This window comes from Coregonus lavaretus, assembly GCF_964263955.1.
Source record: "Coregonus lavaretus genome assembly, contig: HAP1_SCAFFOLD_507, whole genome shotgun sequence".
In the NCBI taxonomy this organism is placed as follows: Eukaryota; Metazoa; Chordata; class Actinopteri; order Salmoniformes; family Salmonidae; genus Coregonus; species Coregonus lavaretus.
This window is the reverse complement of record NW_028160496.1, coordinates 70,256-88,836: the sequence shown is the minus strand read 5'-3', so window position 1 is coordinate 88,836 and position 18,581 is coordinate 70,256. Positions and strand designations below refer to the sequence as shown.

Here is an 18,581-nt window from a genome sequence, read left to right as displayed (position 1 = left end):
TCCCCTCCTCTCACAGGTACCTAGCCCTATCCACGCATCTCACAGGTACCTAGCCTTATCCACGCCTCTCACAGGTACCTAGCCCTATCCATGCCTCTAACAGGTACCTAGCCCTATCCATGCCTCTCACAGGTACCTAGCCCTATCCGCTCCTCTCAAAGGTACCTAGCCCTATCCTCTCCTCGCACAGGTACCTAGCCCTATCCCCTCCTCTCAAAGGTACCTACCCCTATCCCCTCCTCTCACAGGTACCTACCCCTATCCACGCCTCTCAAAGGTACCTAGCCCTATCCCCTCCTCTCACAGGTACCTACCCCTATCCACGCCTCTCAAAGGTACCTAGCCCTATCCCCTCCTTTCACAGGTACCTAGCCCTATCCCCTCCTCTCACAGGTACCTACCCCTATCCACGCCTCTCACAGGTACCTAGCCCTATCCCCTCCTCTCACAGGTACCTAGCCCTATCCCCTCCTCTCACAGGTACCTAGCCCTATCCCCTCCTCTCACAGGTACCTACCCCTATCCCCTCCTCTCACAGGTACCTACCCCTATCCACGCCTCTCACAGGTACCTAGCCCTATCCCCTCCTCTCACAGGTACCTACCCCTATCCACGCCTCTCACAGGTACCTAGCCCTATCCCCTCCTCTCACAGGTACCTAGCCCTATCCCCTCCTCTCACAGGTACCTAGCCCTATCCATGCCTCTAACAGGTACCTAGCCCTATCACCTCCTCTCACAGGTACCTAGCCCTATCCACGCCTCTCACAGGTACCTAGCCTTATCCATGCCTCTCACAGGTACCTAGCCCTATCCATGCCTCTAACAGGTACCTAGCCCTATCCATGCCTCTCACAGGTACCTAGCCCTATCCCCTCCTCTCAAAGGTACCTAGCCCTATCCTCTCCTCTCACAGGTACCTAGCCCTATCCCCTCCTCTCAAAGGTACCTAGCCCTATCCTCTCCTCTCACAGGTACCTACCCCTATCCCCTCCTCTCACAGGTACCTACCCCTATCCACGCCTCTCAAAGGTACCTAGCCCTATCCCCTCCTCTCACAGGTACCTACCCCTATCCACGCCTCTCAAAGGTACCTAGCCCTATCCCCTCCTTTCACAGGTACCTAGCCCTATCCCCTCCTCTCACAGGTACCTACCCCTATCCACGCCTCTCACAGGTACCTAGCCCTATCCCCTCCTCTCACAGGTACCTAGCCCTATCCCCTCCTCTCACAGGTACCTAGCCCTATCCCCTCCTCTCACAGGTATCTAGCCCTATCCCCTCCTCTCACAGATACCTAGCTCTATCCCCTCCTCTTTTTGCAGGTATTTCCTGTTATAGGTACAAATATCCATTCCAGATCCACTTAGTGAGAAATACTACTTAGATACTACACAACCACTCTAAAACGTTTACTCTGAATGTTAATGTTTGCTCTGAGTGTGGTTTGAGATGGTTCACAATGCTTCCTTTGAATAATAATAACAAGGTTGAGTTAGTGTCCCAAATTCTTGGATCATATTTTTTATTTTGTTACCATATACTATTCATTTATGTTGTGCATTCTGCAGGTCCATGACCTCTTTGCTAAGTGAGAACGAAGAGCGATATGTCTCCTCACCTGAGGGTGGCGATAGAGAGATGAGACACAGACAACACTCAGCACCACTGAGATCTGTGTTTGGCATCTCTGAGGACTCTGTCTTCGACATGGTCCAGAGCGGCCAGTCGCAGGGTGACATCGTACCGCTGCCCAAACGGAGTAGACAGGAGAAATACAGACCTAGCAAAATGTCAACGGACGGCAAGTTTATGATGGGTATTGTCGAGTTGGTTATAAACCTTCTCAACTCCAGATTGGCTGAGCTAATGCGAAGTGTCAGTCAGGGAACTCTAGTTCTGCTGACTGGAAGTATCTCAGCAAGTCAACAGTTTGCCCAAGAGATGCTAAGCATGGCGACTTCTAAGATGTATTCCCATGCCATAGAGCATATTGCGCTCGGCCACAAGTCTCCCCTTGAGTTAGAGAGGGAGCTTGAGGCCATCTTGGGTCCTCTGGCTGGACAGGTCATAGTCATCATCATAGATAGCATCATCAAGGCTAAAACCAACGGAGGAAATGAGGGGAGAGCGTCCAGCCCCTTGACCTATTTTCTAACTGCCATTTCGGCAGAAATACAAAGCCTAGTGGTTCACAGATCGGCTAGCAGACCATCCACCAGACTGTCCAACAACGACCCACTGCTGAACATTTCCAAGTCAAAGGTCTTAAGATCAGTTCTGCTCAAAATGGCAGAGCTCTTTGGCCAAGGTCCAAGTGAAACCTGTCTAGTTCCACTAGTCAAGAGTCAGTCCAACAACTCCATTTGCGACTGGACTGTGAATGCAGGCACCATTCATCCAAGTACATTTCTGTCCGACAACAGAGTGACAGAAGTGTCATCCGATGTTGTGGATCTTGTACTTGAGGTTTTTTGGATAACAGGATTTTTGGATAACAGGAACCCGTCAAGGCCACAGAGTGCCTGCTCCCACAACTCAGCTAGTGGAGCAATAGATATGAGAGCTCTTGCTGGGGACTTGGTCAGACAGGTGTCTGTCAAACTCAGCCCATTTGTCTCTGAGAGTCAACTCTCCACCATGTCCATGACAGATCTGTCATCATCTTTTTCTGACTCCACCTTGAAGCAGTTGTGTTCTCGCTCTGTTGTTGCTCTGGCAACTGCCTGTCAAGCAATCAAAACAGAGCTTGAGAACCAGAGACCTACCAACCTGGCAGCCAGAGACCTACTATCGTCTCTGGTAGAGACCATTGAGGACATGGATATCTCTGACATCCTCCAGGGCCCGTCGGCCATTTTGGAGGAGGCTGCTGTGATAAAGCACCCAGAGATGTCCACCTCGACAATATACAGATCTCTGCTTCTCGACTCATCTCTCGCCTCCTCTAAGATGGTCACTGAGAGCATTATCTTCAACAACCCATGCCCATCAGAGGAGAATGTGAGTATTCAGAAGGAGCTCCCTGCTGATAAAGTTGACATCCTCCATGGTCAACCAGTGGAGGAGTATATTGTCAAAGCTGAGCAATGCATCACTCAGGTCATTCAGGATGCAGCTGTGACATATACTGCTGCGCTGGATAAAACCGACACTTGTGGGAAACTGTCGGAAATCCTATCTGTCCATGTTTCCTCAGAGAATATTGAGGAGGCATCCTCTGATCTCTTTGGTGGAATTATTTCCGACCTGCATGAGGTATCTGAGGTCAATAAGGCCTCCATGCGTACGAAATCAGGTCGCAAAATGTTCTGGGTGGAAGTGAGTTCAGGTTCCCAGAAGATTTATACCAAAACCCTGGACAAACTAAGGAAGCTGTTCACCTCCCACCATCTCACTGAGGGAAAAAATACTCCTGTGCAAATCGAGCTTTCTGCAACTGGACTACTTGTAACTGAGGCCACTGTGCAGGAATCTCCTGTAACTGAGGCCACTTTGGCAGTGTCTCCTGTACAGAAGACAGACAGTAAGACCCTTCTAAGTCCCCAGCCTCAGCCTACCAGCTCACCCTCGACACCTGCACTAAAGGGGTAATCAAACAGGTGATCTCGGTGCTGAGGGTGGACACTTCAAAGGAAGACTGCTCCGCTTCCGTTGGGGAGAGCACGTCAAATTCATCCTTCGACTTCAACCAGAAGTTGGACTCGATAATTTCGAAATTGGAGGACCTCACCATTTCGAGTGATGTGACATCAGCCGAGATTGCCACACTCACGCGATCTCTTAGTGCAGCCAGCAGAACCTCTAACATTTCCATCCAGAGCTTTCACAGTGCTGAGTTCCGAGCTAAGGCCAAACACATTGTGAGTGAGACCATTCTCAGAGCTGCTAGCAAAGCCAGCCATTCTTTGCTACAGAGCATGCCTAGCACCACCTTCTCACACCATGCGGTTTCTACAGCCGAAGATATAGTAAATATTATCATGCAAGACCTTGAAAGTGTATCCCAGTACACTGTGGACGACGCAGACTCCTTCCCACTAGGAGAGAAAAAGCTGGAGTTCCAGCTCAAACCCAGAGTTGTCTTTGACAACTTATTGGATGCTGCTCAAACCATGTACCACAGAGTAAAGGATAGACTGAACATCTTTTTCTCTTTTCCACCAGTGTCAGTCACCACAGCCAAATATGTGCTGGACTCCGCCCCTGTGGAGACACTCAGACATTCTAAGTCCGCTGACACTGCTCTTGTTGAGGACAGGAGCCGCCCTCCGTCTGTGAGAAGTGAGAAGCCTTTGTCAAAAGTCTGTTTGGCTAAAAGGTCTAAAGCCCTTGTGTCTTCGAGTGGCTCTTCAACAGACCACCATATAATTGACACATGCAGTGAGGATGTCACTCTGCCCACCAGGAGTATGTCAGTTGTGAGCAACAACAGTTTGAAGAGAGCCTCTCCTCTCCACGGCAGTGGATTGAGTGAAAGTTGCAAACCTCTTGTGGCTCTAAAAGACGTAACAGTGGCAGTCAGCCAAGAAGGCTTTAGCAAAACTGCAAAGAAGACGCTCAGCTTGATCCTAAATGTGATCAAGTGTAGAGTGGCCAACTCTGAGAGTTCATCTGTTGGGCAGATTGCAAGTGAGGAGTGTCTGATAGCCACTAACATGTTAGACTCGACCAGTTGCCTGACATGAGCGCTGCCGATGAAATCACAAGGACAGAATCCCATACCTCTATCGCAATGGACGAGACAGGTTCACGTTCAACGCTTGTGAGCCAACAAGAAATAAACATATCTGACACCAATATCATAGTGAAAACTATAATGGACACATTGAAGACGGACGACCCAGAGATGACTTCAGCAGAAGAACATCTGGATAGGCTCCTGTCAGTTGAAGCCCTTCAAGGTGCATCTGGCAACCTGATCGCAAAGGTCCATGGTCTCATTCAGGAGATAACCATAAACCGCCAGCTTCAATCCATGGTTGGCCACAGAAGCCTCTCTCAACCAGCGCTGCCTAAACCAGCCCTGAGGAAGCTGTCAAAGGACGATGCCTCAGAGCTCATTTACAACTTTGCCCAGACTTCTGTTAGGAGACTCCTGGGGCAGTGTATGGGAAGGCCTATGCCACCATCGGCTGAAATGGTTTTGGATCAGGTCATCAAGTTGATGACAGACGTGGTGATGGACAGCCTGACTTATGTGTCCAAGTCTACAATGGAGGATGGTAAGTGAAAGTACCTATTTTCATCTGCATAGGACTTAATTGTAACATGATGCTCAATACATTGCGTTTTATGATGTGAAATTCACTGGTTGTGTCCAAAATGGCACCTTCTTCCATATTTAGTGCACTACTTTTGACCAGACCCTATGGGCCCTGGTCAAAAGTAGTGCACTATAAAGTGAAGAGAATGCCATTTGGGATGCAGTGACTGACTTCAATGGCTGCGTCCTCTTCTCCCAGTTATTGTACACAGGTCGGTCACACTAGCGTGCTCTTCTCACTCAGACACCAGCAATGCCACAAGTGACATCACTCATGGTGTTGTAGCTGACCTTAATGCTACTGAGGAATTCCCTGCCAGGAGCCTTAGCCCGGCTGATGTAAAGGCTGACGGCATGGCCCGTCTTCCCTCTGCCAGAGGGGAAGAGACTAAGAAGAACAGGAAGTGGCGTTTCCTACCGAAAATGCATAAGTTTCCAAAGATCATGATTAAGGTAGGGTGCTCTGTGTTTTGAGATTACCTCTGTAAGGCAGGGCTGAAATTTACCCTACAGATTCACTACACCCCTATTGTCTCTCAGCATTAGAACAAAACTGTTGTCATTGTCTTTAGGAGGTTGAGTGAGGACGCTGTAATGCAATCCTAATACACATGGGAGAGTCCCAAATGGCACCCTATTCCCTATATAGTGCACGACTTTTTACCAGAGCTCTCTGGGCCCTTGTCAAAAGTAGTGCCTTACGTAGCGAATAGGGTGCCTTTTAGGATGCACACTCTGTATTTTACACAGGCTCAGTTGTCCTGATGTGTTTTGTCAACAGCTGTTCAAGACAAAAGGGGAACCGAAGAGACACCCTGAACAGGATGCGCTGCCTACCAAACATCTCAGAGAGACTCATATTTCACAGGGTAAGTGATAAGCATCGATAATGTCATATTGATGTATCACCCTATGACAAGCTTGTTAAAACAGTGACAACAGATACAGGCAGACCGACGGACAGACATGCAGACAGACAGGCAGACTGACAGGCAGACGGACGGGCAGACAGACATACAGGCAGACAAAAAGACAGGCAAACAGGCAGACAGACAGACGGACAGGCAGACGGACAGGCAGGCAGGCAGACAGACAGACTGACTGACGGACAGACAGACAGACAGACAGACAGGCAGACAGGCATACAGACGGACAGACAGGCAGACGGACAGACAGGCAGACAGGCAGACAGACGGACAGGCAGACGGACAGACGGACAGACACAAACACACACATTCATTTTCTGATTATGAAATGTTCTCATGACAGATGCTGAGTGTGAGGTTCCAGAGGTTCCATCCACTTCCCCACCCAAGGAGGACCTGACAACCACACCGGCCCCTGCTCCCCAGGAGTCCCAGTCCCGTAAACGCCCACTCATAGTCAGGGTGTTACACGCTCTCTCCAGAGCCATCTCCAAACCATTCACAGGAGCTTCTGGGAAGAAGAATTAGCCAAATGCCTGATTTTATTAATATGATATTTTAATCAGAGCCTTTATTTAATAAAACATTACTGCATTGATTTCTGTCTATAGTAGTCTTCATGTATGTGCAAGATAACGGTAAAGTACTTCAAACCACATAGTCAAAAGTATTCATAGTGAAGTACCGTTTATGATTATTGATTGTGGAAATACACATAATACAGAAAAGTTGTTGTCACATATAAAGACAGACATAAAGGAGAACTCCGTAGACCAGTCACATTCTCAAGCCATAACTAAATCCATGAATGGATCTCCTATAAGATGACAGGAGAACATTTGTAACACTTTCTATGAAGCCTATATCTATAATGCATACACTCAAGTCATTTACATTTTACATTTTAGTCATTTAGCAGAAGCTCTTATCCAGAGCGACTTACAGTTAGTGAGTGCATACATTTTTTTTTTCATACTGTCATACACTCATAATGACTTAACTGAGTTAAGTGTTAAGTAAAGTGCAGTTATAAACACATAATGAGGGATTATTATGTATTTCTTGCAATAAAAAAAGAAAAATGCTACTAGTTTATTAAATATTCATGACTGCTATTGCACGGCTCATGTCCACACTTCTGTACAATAGGGGGCAGTAATGCACCATAACGTTGGATGCCAACTTCCTATAAACCCCACTGAAGAAGAAAAAGCTACTCATGTAATGCATGCTGGAAAGCAGACAAAACTAATGATTTGCAAGAGATCTAAACACGATTTATAAGCTACTGAACAACAAGTCCAAGAAATCATTGCTAACCGCGTTTGCACTTTGAACAGATTTCTCGACAATAATAATGGAAGATGTGACTGGGGCTCAGCTCATTGCAGAGGCACTAAAAGCTCAGGTGAAGTGTGTGCAATATATATAAAACAGTGTTATACTGTGTAACCGTGTTGCTAATAATATATTAGTCGCTGATCATGTCCTTGGCAGTGAGAATGTAACACTATGAGTTGTGAAAGTGTGCCATAGGTCATTGCACTGGTATAGCTAACTATTAATATTGTTGTAGAAAAACATTTAGATGTTTATGTGGAATAGTATATGTTAACACCCTTGTTGATGCATGCCAATGTGTGTGTCAATGCAAAGAAAATCTAAACTACATTGTAACAATTCATATACAATTCAGTATGAAAATGTATGCACTCACTAACTGTAAATCGCTCTGGATAAGAGCGTCTGCTAAATGACTAAAAATGTTTAAAAAAAGGTAAATATACTGTATCTACATGTAACTCTCTACAGAATGTAGAATATATGTTTGGAATAGTTGGTGTTCCAGTCATTGAAGTAGCTAAGGCAGCTCAAGCCTCAGGAATCAAGTATGTGGGAATGCGCAATGAACAAGCCATAAGCCACCTTTTTATTACTAAACCAGCTCTCCCCAAATCATGTGATATTAACTACCCGTACATAGACTACAGGAGCGTGTAGTGTGTGAGGGTCAGTTTCATAGCTTTTTTGCATTGCTAATTATGTCTGCCTGTCTGTCTGACCCTTTGTGTGTCTGTCTGCCTGTCTTCCTGTCTGTCCCTCTGTCTGTCTGTTCCTCTCCAGTCCAGGTGCGTGTCTGGTTGTGTCTGGACCGGGACTCATCCATGCACTTGGTGGAATGGCCAACGCTAACATGAACTGCTGGTATGCTAGAACTCCACAAACAGAAGACCCTACTACTCATGTTCAGTGGTCCTTTCAAAAGAAGGGATGCTATCCGCACACTGCAAAAAATGATCTGAGGACTCCAAACTATCTCAGATTGTCAGTTGATGTCATTGTGTGATACCTCTCTCTCTGTAGGCCTGTGATTGTTATTGGAGGCTCCTCCGATCAAAACCAAGAGACCACTGGGGCGTTTCAAGAGTTTCCACAGGTACCGATTGAACCATGATATTTATGACTTTTGAACATTAGGGGGTTGTTTCCCAGGACACAGATTAAGCCTAGTCATGGCCTAAAAAGCAAACTCAATAGAGAATCTCTGTCTGGGAAACTGGCCCTAGCAGTTTAATTGCTGAAAGAGGAAATAATTTGTTATTTGTGGTCCTCTTTCTCTGTCAGGTGGAGGCATGCAGATTGTACAGTAAGTTCTCTGCTAGGTCTAGCAGTCTGGATATGATCTCCTCAGTGGTAGAGAAGGTATACAGTCTACTCTGACTCCCTCTGTGTAGTCCTCTTCATATCATTTGGTATCACCTGCAATTGTCTTTTTTCTGACCTCTAATTTTCCAGCTTAGCAAGGTACCTTAACTGCTTCATAAGAGCACAGCACAGCCTTAATTGATCTGAATTTAAGGGTGTTTGGTATGTCTAAGGCAGCACGCACTAGCATGTATGGACGTCCAGGTGCTGTATACGTAGACATATCTGGGGACATGGTCAATGCTAAATTGGACAGGAGCAGAGCCAGGTTAGTGGCCATCACTGTCTTTCATCCATTTAAAATGTATACTAATGTGTTACTGTTGAATATGTATACCTCTGAATTCACATCACCGTAGTCATTTTTATTTTATCTTGTTATACCTTTTAACGTCTGAAGTGAACCAGAAATTAAATTACTTAGAAAATATAGCACTATATCAAAATATTCTCATCAGAGAATAGCAATAAGCCTCGATAGACCTTCATGGTTTATTTACATATGCAATAAAGTTGCTAGGTAACATGTTTAATGTTTGACCTATTATTTATTATTTCCTTTGTCAGAGAGGTGCCCTGTAGTCCACCTCCTCCTGTGAGTATGGCTAACCATATGGCGATCACAGAAGCACTGGCGGTCCTGAAAGGAGCCAAACGGACTTTACTCATCATTGGCAAAGGTAGGCATTGCTTTTTTAATAGCCAGATAATCTGGGGGAAACAGAACTAAAATCTTGCATAATTGCGTCAGATACTTGGATAAGGTCTGGGGAGATGTTAAGAGAAAGATACTAACGCCACTTGCGAACTCTCCACCCCCCTAAACGGAAACTCTCTGCAAGTTTCCGGCAAGTTTATGGGCCAAATGTCCCCTCCCGTTCTGAAATTGAAAAGATGCGAGCACCTGCGAAATCGGGATTTGTCCAAATGATTAGTGGTGAAAAATCAGCGTACCGGAACAAAGTTGTCACATCCCATTCTGTTGACAGACGCTACTTCCAGTTATGTTACGTGCGTCTGTCCAAGAGAGATCAATAGCCAGCTGAGACGCACTGTAACACATATAGCACTGTACCACGGTTCAGTTGAAAACTGGGCCACGTTCAGTCGACAAATGTTGTTGACATGATTTCTCATTCTACCTGTCTGAGAGGCACGTTCGTTCTACATGCTATATTTCTATCTGAACGTTGCACAACGTTTTGCTCAGCTGAATGCATCCCAGTTGTGAAGACCAGTCTGTTGAAATCCGTGTGGCAGTGCCCTCTGTCTGTGTCCCTCTGCAGGTGCAGCCCATTGAAGAGCAGAGGGGGCTCTGAAGGAGCTGGTGGAGGGGTGTGACCTTCCCTTCCTGCCCACCCCCATGGGTAAAGGGGTGCTGCCTGACGATCACCCCAACTGTGTTGCTGCTGCCCGCTCCAGGTCAGCCTCTCCTTCTCTCAGCTGGCATCATATTCATGTACAGACCATTGACTGTATAAGTAGGACCAAGAATTTCCCTGACCATTTGAACGGACCACGAAACTCCTGAAATCCCTATCTATAACTAGTCTCTCCTGGCCAGGTCATGTCAATGTAAACTGGTGTCAATCAAACAACTACACTACTCCTATAACTAGCCTCTTTTCATTACATTTTGTTTTGTCCCTGCTCTCCTCCTCCTCTCTTCCTATCCTCCTCCTCCTCTCTTCCTATCCTCCTCCTCCTCTCTTCCTCCTCCTCCTCCTCTTCCTATCCTCCTGGTTCTATGGTCTTGGTGGGGACTGCAGAGCTCTGCTCCAGTCTGATGTTGTGGTGCCAGACTCAACTGGATCCTGCACTTTGGCCTTCCCCCCAGGTTTGACACCCAAGTAAAGGTCATCCAGCTAGGTCAAAGGTCACCAGTAGGGTTTCTTTTTTTTCCTTCTTTTTTTCGGATTCCAGATTTTCTGCTTATTCCGTTCTGATTTCTGGAATCTTCCAACAGGGATTTCTGGGAATTTGGGGAAAGTAACTGTAATTTTGCAACCCTAGTCACAGGTCATTTCATAGTGAACTACATTTCATTGTAACCAGGTATAAAGGTATTTGACTCAGTCTATTGGATTTAGTCTATCAATTATATAGCTTCTCTATAAGTCTTTGTGGTCTCTCCAAATAATGTCATGGCTGTCTTAGTGCTGTACAGTACATCTATATTTAAGCAATAAGGCCCGATGGGGTGTGGTATATGGCCAATATACCACGTCTAGGGGCTGTTCTTAAGCACGATGCAACGCAGAGTGCCTCGACGATACAGCCCTTAGCCGTGGTATATTGGCCCTATACCACAAACCCCAGAGGTGCCTTATTGCTATTATAAACTGGTTACCAACGTAATTCGAACAGTCAAAATAAATTTCAAATCAAATCAAATCAAATTTTATTGGCCACATGCGCCGTAATACAACAGGTGCAGACATTACAGTGAAATGCTTACTTACAGCCCTTAACCAACAGTGCATTTATTTTAAACAAAAAAGTAAAAATAAAACAACAACAAAAAAAGTGTTGAGAAAAAAAGAGCAGAAGTAAAATAAAATAACAGTAGGGAGGCTATATATACAGGGGGGTACCGGTGCAGAGTCAATGTGCGGGGGCACCGGCTAGTTGAGGTAGTTGAAGTAATATGTACATGTGGGTAGAGTTAAAGTGACTATGCATAAATAATTAACAGAGTAGCAGCAGCGTAAAAGGATGGGGTGGGGGGGCAGTGCAAATAGTCCGGGTAGCCATGATTAGCTGTTCAGGAGTCTTAAGGCTTGGGGGTAGAAGCTGTTGAGAAGTCTTTTGGACCTAGACTTGGCACTCCGGTACCGCTTGCCGTGCGGTAGCAGAGAGAACAGTCTATGACTAGGGTGGCTGGAGTCTTTGACAATTTTGAGGGCCTTCCTCTGACACCGCCTGGTATAGAGGTCCTGGATGGCAGGAAACTTGGCCCCAGTGATGTACTGGGCCGTACACACTACCCTCTGTAGTGCCTTGCGGTCGGAGGCCAAGCAGTTGCCATACCAGGCGGTGATGCAACCAGTCAGGATGCTCTCGATGGTGCAGCTGTATAATTTTTTGAGGATCTGAGGACCCATGCCAAATCTTTTCAATCTCCTGAGGGGGAATAGGCTTTGTCGTGCCCTCTTCACGACTGTCTTGGTGTGTTTGGACCATGATAGTTCGTTGGTGATGTGGACACCAAGGAACTTGAAGCTCTCAACCTGTTCCACTACAGCCCCGTCGATGAGAATGGGGGCGTGCTCAGTCCTCTTTTTTTTCCTGTAGTCCACAATCATCTCCTTTGTCTTGGTCACGTTGAGGGAGAGGTTGTTATCCTGGCACAACACGGCCAGGTCTCTGACCTCCTCCCTCAACGTGACCCATGTTATACGGTCAGATATACCACAGCTTTCAGCCAATCAGCATTCAGGGCTCGAGTCACCCGGTTTATAAAAGGGAACATGTGTGTGTCAGCCTTAGCATTATGTGGTGGTGCCTGGTTATTTCTGTTGTGTTTAGCTTGAGGTTTGGCCACTCCTCCAGCTGCTGTTACATGTGTCACGCACGGCGCTCTTCCTGTCGTGTCGTTGCTGGTATGTTGTAGTAACGTTCCACATACGTTATTTATGTCAAGGTCAATGTCAAGGTTGATCTGTGTGCTGAGGAGATGGGGAACAACGTGCAACCTGCTGCTGCTCTCCTGGGGGACATCAATACTATTGTCAAGCAGGTAACACAACACAGTCCTGGTTTGAATCCAGGCTCTGTCGTAGCCGGCCGCGACCGGGAGACCCATGGGGCGGCGCACAATTGGACCAGCGTCGCCTAGGGTAGTGGAGGGAATGGCCGGCTCAGTTCGTAGAGCATGGTGTTTGCAACGCCAGGGTTGTGGGTTCGATTCCCACGGGGGGTATGAAAAAAAAAAGTTACGTATGCACTAACTGTAAGTCGCTCTGGATAAGAGCGTCTGCTAAATGACTTAAACATGTTAAATGTAGAGGGCCCCGTAAACAATTCCACAAACGTCAGCATGAGTGCGCTGACTGTGGAAGCACTAATCACTGGACCAAAGCTCACTGTCAGATGCACCAGCTGTGTGTCAAGTGCTTTTCTCCGGGCCACATGAGCTTTGACTGTAGTGAGGCTGGGCAGCGACAGAACCCTGGATGTGGACAGACTGGCAGGTCTCAGGAAAACTAGAAAGCCTCTGTTCTGAGGAGGGCAATGTGGGGCATTCTTATTTTTCCTCCACTGATGATGATATCCAATCTGTTTATTCTTACTTTTGTGAGTCAGTACCCAAGAACAACACAGTCATTTTTCAGAACACAATGAGAATTAATCAGAATGACAGTTTGTTTTACACCACTGTGCTAGTACAGGATAAAGTTGAGCTGAAGGGGATGTTAGATAGTGGGTCCATGGCTACTACTCTGCGCGCAGATATTGTACCTCGGTTGAGGGAGGCAGGAGTGGTAGAGGGGAACTTTCTAGCTCCTTCAGACATTATCCTGGTGGATTGTGGTGGGAACAAACTAGCCCAGTGGGCATGTGTGACTTAAAAATGCAACTTTATGGCTTCTGTTATGTAGTCCCAGTGCTTATTGTTGATGGGCAGGTTGATGAACTCATTGTGGGAACTAATGTGTTGAAGTCTCTGATTAGACAGTGAGTTTCTATGTGCTCACGCAGGTGCCCGAGAGCTGTGGCTGCACCAAGGGCTAAGCTATTGTGTGTTGTCTCTTCGTGTACAGGTATGTCATTTATTTTGTCAGAATTATGTTGTATATCATTTTACTTGTATTGTATAGTGTGTTGTTAGGCACGGAATGTGTGCATGCAGCACCTGTTCTCTTTTGCCTGACCTTCAACTAGCAAGGTGCCCGAGAGCTGTGGCTGCACCAAGAGCTAACATATTGTGTGTTGTCTCTTCGTGTGCAGGTCGAATAAAAATTATCCAACCATCAGAATTCCAGTTGTGGCAGTGTCCTAATTACGTGACCTGCCGACTGGTCAGCTCAAGCCGACCGCCGGAGCTGTGCATGTGGATGAGGTGCACGACCTGCGCATGTGAATTTGTTGATGGCTTAATGTAAGTGAATATATACTGTAAACAGTGAAAGTGAATGTAGCATATTCATTAGATACAGGTATTCGTGCTTATTTGTATGTTTTGGATGAATTTGTTTATTGCATTAATTTTTTGGGTTATTTAAATGCACTAAATTACATTGTATTTTAGTGCTCTGTTGAGCCATGGAAGATTCTCAAATCCATAAGACGTGTTATGCTGTGGATTTTAGTGTGGGTAGAGGGAGGGGTGTCCTTCCATTTACACCAATTGTACAGTCAGCTCCTGGGAGTAGAGCGTTTGCTAGTCCTGAGTTTGCAAGCACTGGGAGGGGTAGGCTGTTTGTTCCACCTGACCAGGGTATCCCACCTCTGTCTTTTGAAGTACCATCATCCACAGTACTCGGTGATAATGGGATGCCTCCGAGTCAGCTTAGTGACCTTATTAAGCAGATTGGTTCAGAGATAGGAGAATCTATCAGAGCGAGTTTACTGCAGCCTGGGGTTTCAAGTCTTTCTCCTGCCCGTCCCCCTCACCAACCCCAGCAGTTTCCCCTGCCTGAGCAGTGTGGGTCAACCTTTATTGATGCGTCCAAGCTGAATCTGGTTGTGAAGTCAGATGTTAGTGCTCCACCTCTTTTTAGGGGTGATGGCTCAGATAAGTACTCTGTCCTGGAGTGGGAGGAGTTAATGGAAGTCTACCTAGAGAAGAGGGGTTACACTGGGTCTGGGAATGTTGGGGAGGTGATGTCTAGGCTCATGGGGAGGGCACGGGATGTGACCAAAGTCTGGAAGCGTAACAACCTTGTTGTCACAGATGTTAAGGCAGTGTTCAGTGTTTTCAAGCAACACTTTGGGGATACTGTCTGCTCAGGTATGCCATTAGCTGATTTCTATTCAATCAAACCATAAGCTAATGAGGGTCCAATAGATTTCTGGATTAGGCTTAACAAAGCTGCAGAGGCAGCTGAACAGTACCTTGTGAGTGAGGGCAGGACCTTACCCAATCAGTGCTCAGAGTTGGCAGTCATGTTTGTACGCAACTGTCCTGATAAAGAGTTGGCCCAAGTGTTCAAGAGCAAACCCATTCGTGACTGGACAGCCAGTGAGGTACAGGATCGGTTGGATGAACTGTTAAGGGAACGTAAAGCATGTAGAACACAACTTTCACAGCAGGTTGCTGCTGTTTTTGACTGCCCTCAGGAGGGAGTGGGTCCTGTGAAAAGACCTAATGTGTCATCTTTTTCTCAATGTGGCCGTGAACCAGACCTGGCACCATCTGTATCTGAGGGTGGGACATTAAAGAAAGTTTTGACTTTGTTAGAGAAGGCTCTGGTCAGCAATACTCAGTCTGTGAGTGGCGCAGTGGTCTAAGGCACTACATCGCAGTGCTAGCTGTGCCACTAGAGATCCTGGTTCGAATCCAGGCTCTGTCGTAGCCGGCCGCGACCGGGAGACCCATGGGGCGGCGCACAATTGGACCAGCGTCGTGGAGGGAATGGCCGGCTCAGTTCGTAGAGCATGGTGTTTGCAACGCCAGGGTTGTGGGTTTGATTCCCACGGGGGGTATGAAAATTTTTAATAACGTATGCACTAACTGTAAGTTGCTCTGGATAAGAGCGTCTGCTAAATGAGGGCAATGTGGGGCATTCTTATTTTTCCTCCACTGATGATGATATCCAATCTGTTTATTCTTACTTTTGTGAGTCAGTACCCAAGAACAACACAGTCATTTTTCAGAACACAATCAGAATGACAGTTTGTTTTACACCACTGTGCTAGTACAGGATAAAGTTGAGCTGAAGGGGATGTTAGATAGTGGGTCCATGGCTACTACTCTGCGCGCAGATATTGTACCTCGGTTGAGGGAGGCAGGAGTGGTAGAGGGGAACTTTCTAGCTCCTTCAGACATCATCCTGGTGGGTTGTGGTGGGAACAAACTAGCCCAGTGGGCATGTGTGACTTAAAAATTCAACTTTATGGCTTCTGTTATGTAGTCCCAGTGCTTATTGTTGATGGGCAGGTTGATGAACTCATTGTGGGAACTAATGTGTTGAAGTCTCTGGTTAGACAGTTCAAATCAAATGACAGCTACTGGCGGGTGGCGGGTACACCAGGTTCCTCTAGCCAGTGTGATGTCAAATCTGGAGAGATGGAGAGGAGACTCCATCCCAGATAAAGTGGGCACCATTAAGTTGAAGATAGCAGTAACGCTCCAACCCATGAGTGAGCATCTGGTGTGGGGCCGCCTACCGCCAAAGACAAAACTCTCTGTGGGCAGTACTGTTGTTGTCGAGCCCAGCACGTCTCGTTGTGTGAATCGACACATACTAGTGGGGAGAGTAGTTACGCCTCTGTGGGGGGATGGATGGCTCCCTGTGAAGATTGTGAATCCAACAACATCGGCAGTTACCCTGAGACGAAATGCTAAAGTGGCGGATGTGTACCCTTGCATTGCATTGGAGTATTTTAATGATGTCAAGCAGCAAGCAGCTCATCAGAATGTGGCAAAGGCTCAATGTGACAGATCACATGGCAGTCTGACAGCGAAGAGTTCAGTTGGTGGCAGTGTAGATAATGGCAACAGTACACTGAGGAATCTTGGACTTCAAGGCCTGTCTGTTGAGGAGTGTCCAGTTTCACAGTTCTGGAAAGATAAACTTGTCAACTTAATTGGGAAGTATGACACAGTGTTCTCTAGACATAGCCTAGATTGTGGCGAGGCAAAGGAGTTCTGCCTTCGCATACGGCTGACTGATGACCGCCCATTTCGATGACCTTATCGTAGGCTGTCTCCAGCTCATTACCAAAAACTCAGGGAAACACTGGATGATATGGAGGAAAAGGAAATCGTCAGAAAATCCAGCAGCGAGTATGCCTCACCATTGGTGCTGGTATGGAAAAAGAATGGGGACTTGCGCCTATGTACTGACTTCAGGTGGTTAAATGCCCGCACAGTAAAGGATGCTCATCCCCTGCCTCATCAGGCTGATGTACTGGCCGCGCTGGGAGGTAATGCCTTCTTCAGCACAATGGATTTGACGTCAGGGTATTACAACGTGCCACTGCATGAAGAGGACAAGAAATACACTGCCTTTTCCTCCCCTTTAGGTCTGCACGAGTACAATCGGTTACCTCAGGGCCTCTGCAACAGCCCGGCTACTTTTATGAGAATGATGCTGACCATCTTTGGTGACCAAAACGTTCTAAGTCTCCTTTGTTACTTGGATGATCTGATGGTTTTTGCTAAGACGGAGGAAGAGAGTCTGCAGAGACTTGAGATGGTTTTTCAGCGGTTGCAGGCGCACAACCTTAAACTGTCTCCGTCTAAGTGCAAGTTTCTGAGGAGGTCTGTAAAGTTTTTGGGCCACATCATTTCTCAGGAGGGTGTAGCCACTGACCCTGCTAAAGTTCAAACCATTTTGAATGTGACTGAGAGTGAAGCTGAGAGTGAAGCTGATGGTGTCACACCGTCTCCTATCAAAATAGGTTCTTTCCTTGGTATGGTAGTATACTATTAGCACTACATTGAGAATTGTTCCATGGTTGCTAGGCCATTGTTTCAGCTAACTACAGGTCAGAAGAAGCCTAGGAGAGGCAAGGGTAGGAAGAGGCCTGGTCCCCCTCGCAGGCTCACTGCTGCAGACTGGACTGCCGAATGTCGACTCGCTTTTGAAGCTTTGAAATCAGCACTAGTTGACCAGGCACTGCTGGTTCATCCAGATTTTTCTCAGCCATTTCTACTTTCCGTGGATGCATCTACTAGTGTTTTGGGAGCTGTACTATCACAAGTGCAAGATGGGAAGGACATAGCCAGGCCGATAGCTTTTGCTAGTAAATCTCTTAATCATGCACAATCCAAGTATCCTGCTCACCGGCTGGAATTTCTAGCCATGAAATGGGCCATTCATGATAAATTCAGCCATTGGCTGCGAGGGCATAAGTTTACTGTGTGGACCGACAACGATCCACTCAAATATATTCTTACAAAGCCGAGACGATGCATGCGAGCAGAGATGGGTTGCAAAGCTGGCACCCTTTGAGTGGCGCAGTGGTCTAAGGCACTGCATCGCAGTGCTAGCTGTGCCACTAGAGATTCTGGTTCGAATCCAGGCTCTGTCGTAGCCGGCTGCGACCGGGAGACCCATGGGGCGCCGCACAATTGGCCCAGCGTTGTCCAGGGTAGGGGAGGGAATGGCCGGCAGGGATGTTGCTCAGTTGGTAGAGCAGGGTTGTGGGTTCGATTCCCACGGGGGGCCAGTATGAAAAATAAAAATGATGTATGCACTCACTAACTGTAAGTCGCTCTGGATAAGAGCGTCTGCTAAATGACTAAAAATGTAAAATAAAAATGATATCCAGTACATACAGTGGGGAGAACAAGTATTTGATACACTGCCGATTTTGCAGGTTTTCCTACTTACAAAGCATGTAGAGGTCTGTAATTTTTATCATACATACACTTCAACTGTGAGAGACGGAATGTAAAACAAAAATCCAGAAAATCACATTGTATGATTTTTAAGTAATTAATTTGCATTTTATTGCATGACATAAGTATTTGATACATCAGAAAAGCAGAACTTATTATTTGGTACAGAAACC

The 18,581-nt window shown here is 46.6% G+C and overlaps 1 pseudogene across 1 annotated transcript in view; it reads left to right on the top strand.

The window, feature by feature from the left end:
* Positions 1-7,548: 7,548 nt before the first annotated feature.
* LOC311121744 (2-hydroxyacyl-CoA lyase 1-like) overlaps positions 7,549-18,581 on the top strand; it is a 73,058-nt pseudogene continuing 62,025 nt past the window's right edge. Inside the window, exons 1-8 of the transcript in view lie at positions 7,549-7,599; positions 8,004-8,102; positions 8,332-8,396; positions 8,556-8,628; positions 8,817-8,894; positions 9,071-9,165; positions 9,465-9,577; positions 10,184-10,319. The product of the transcript in view is annotated as a 2-hydroxyacyl-CoA lyase 1-like (transcript). The remainder of the gene's footprint in view (positions 7,600-8,003; positions 8,103-8,331; positions 8,397-8,555; positions 8,629-8,816; positions 8,895-9,070; positions 9,166-9,464; positions 9,578-10,183; positions 10,320-18,581) is intronic.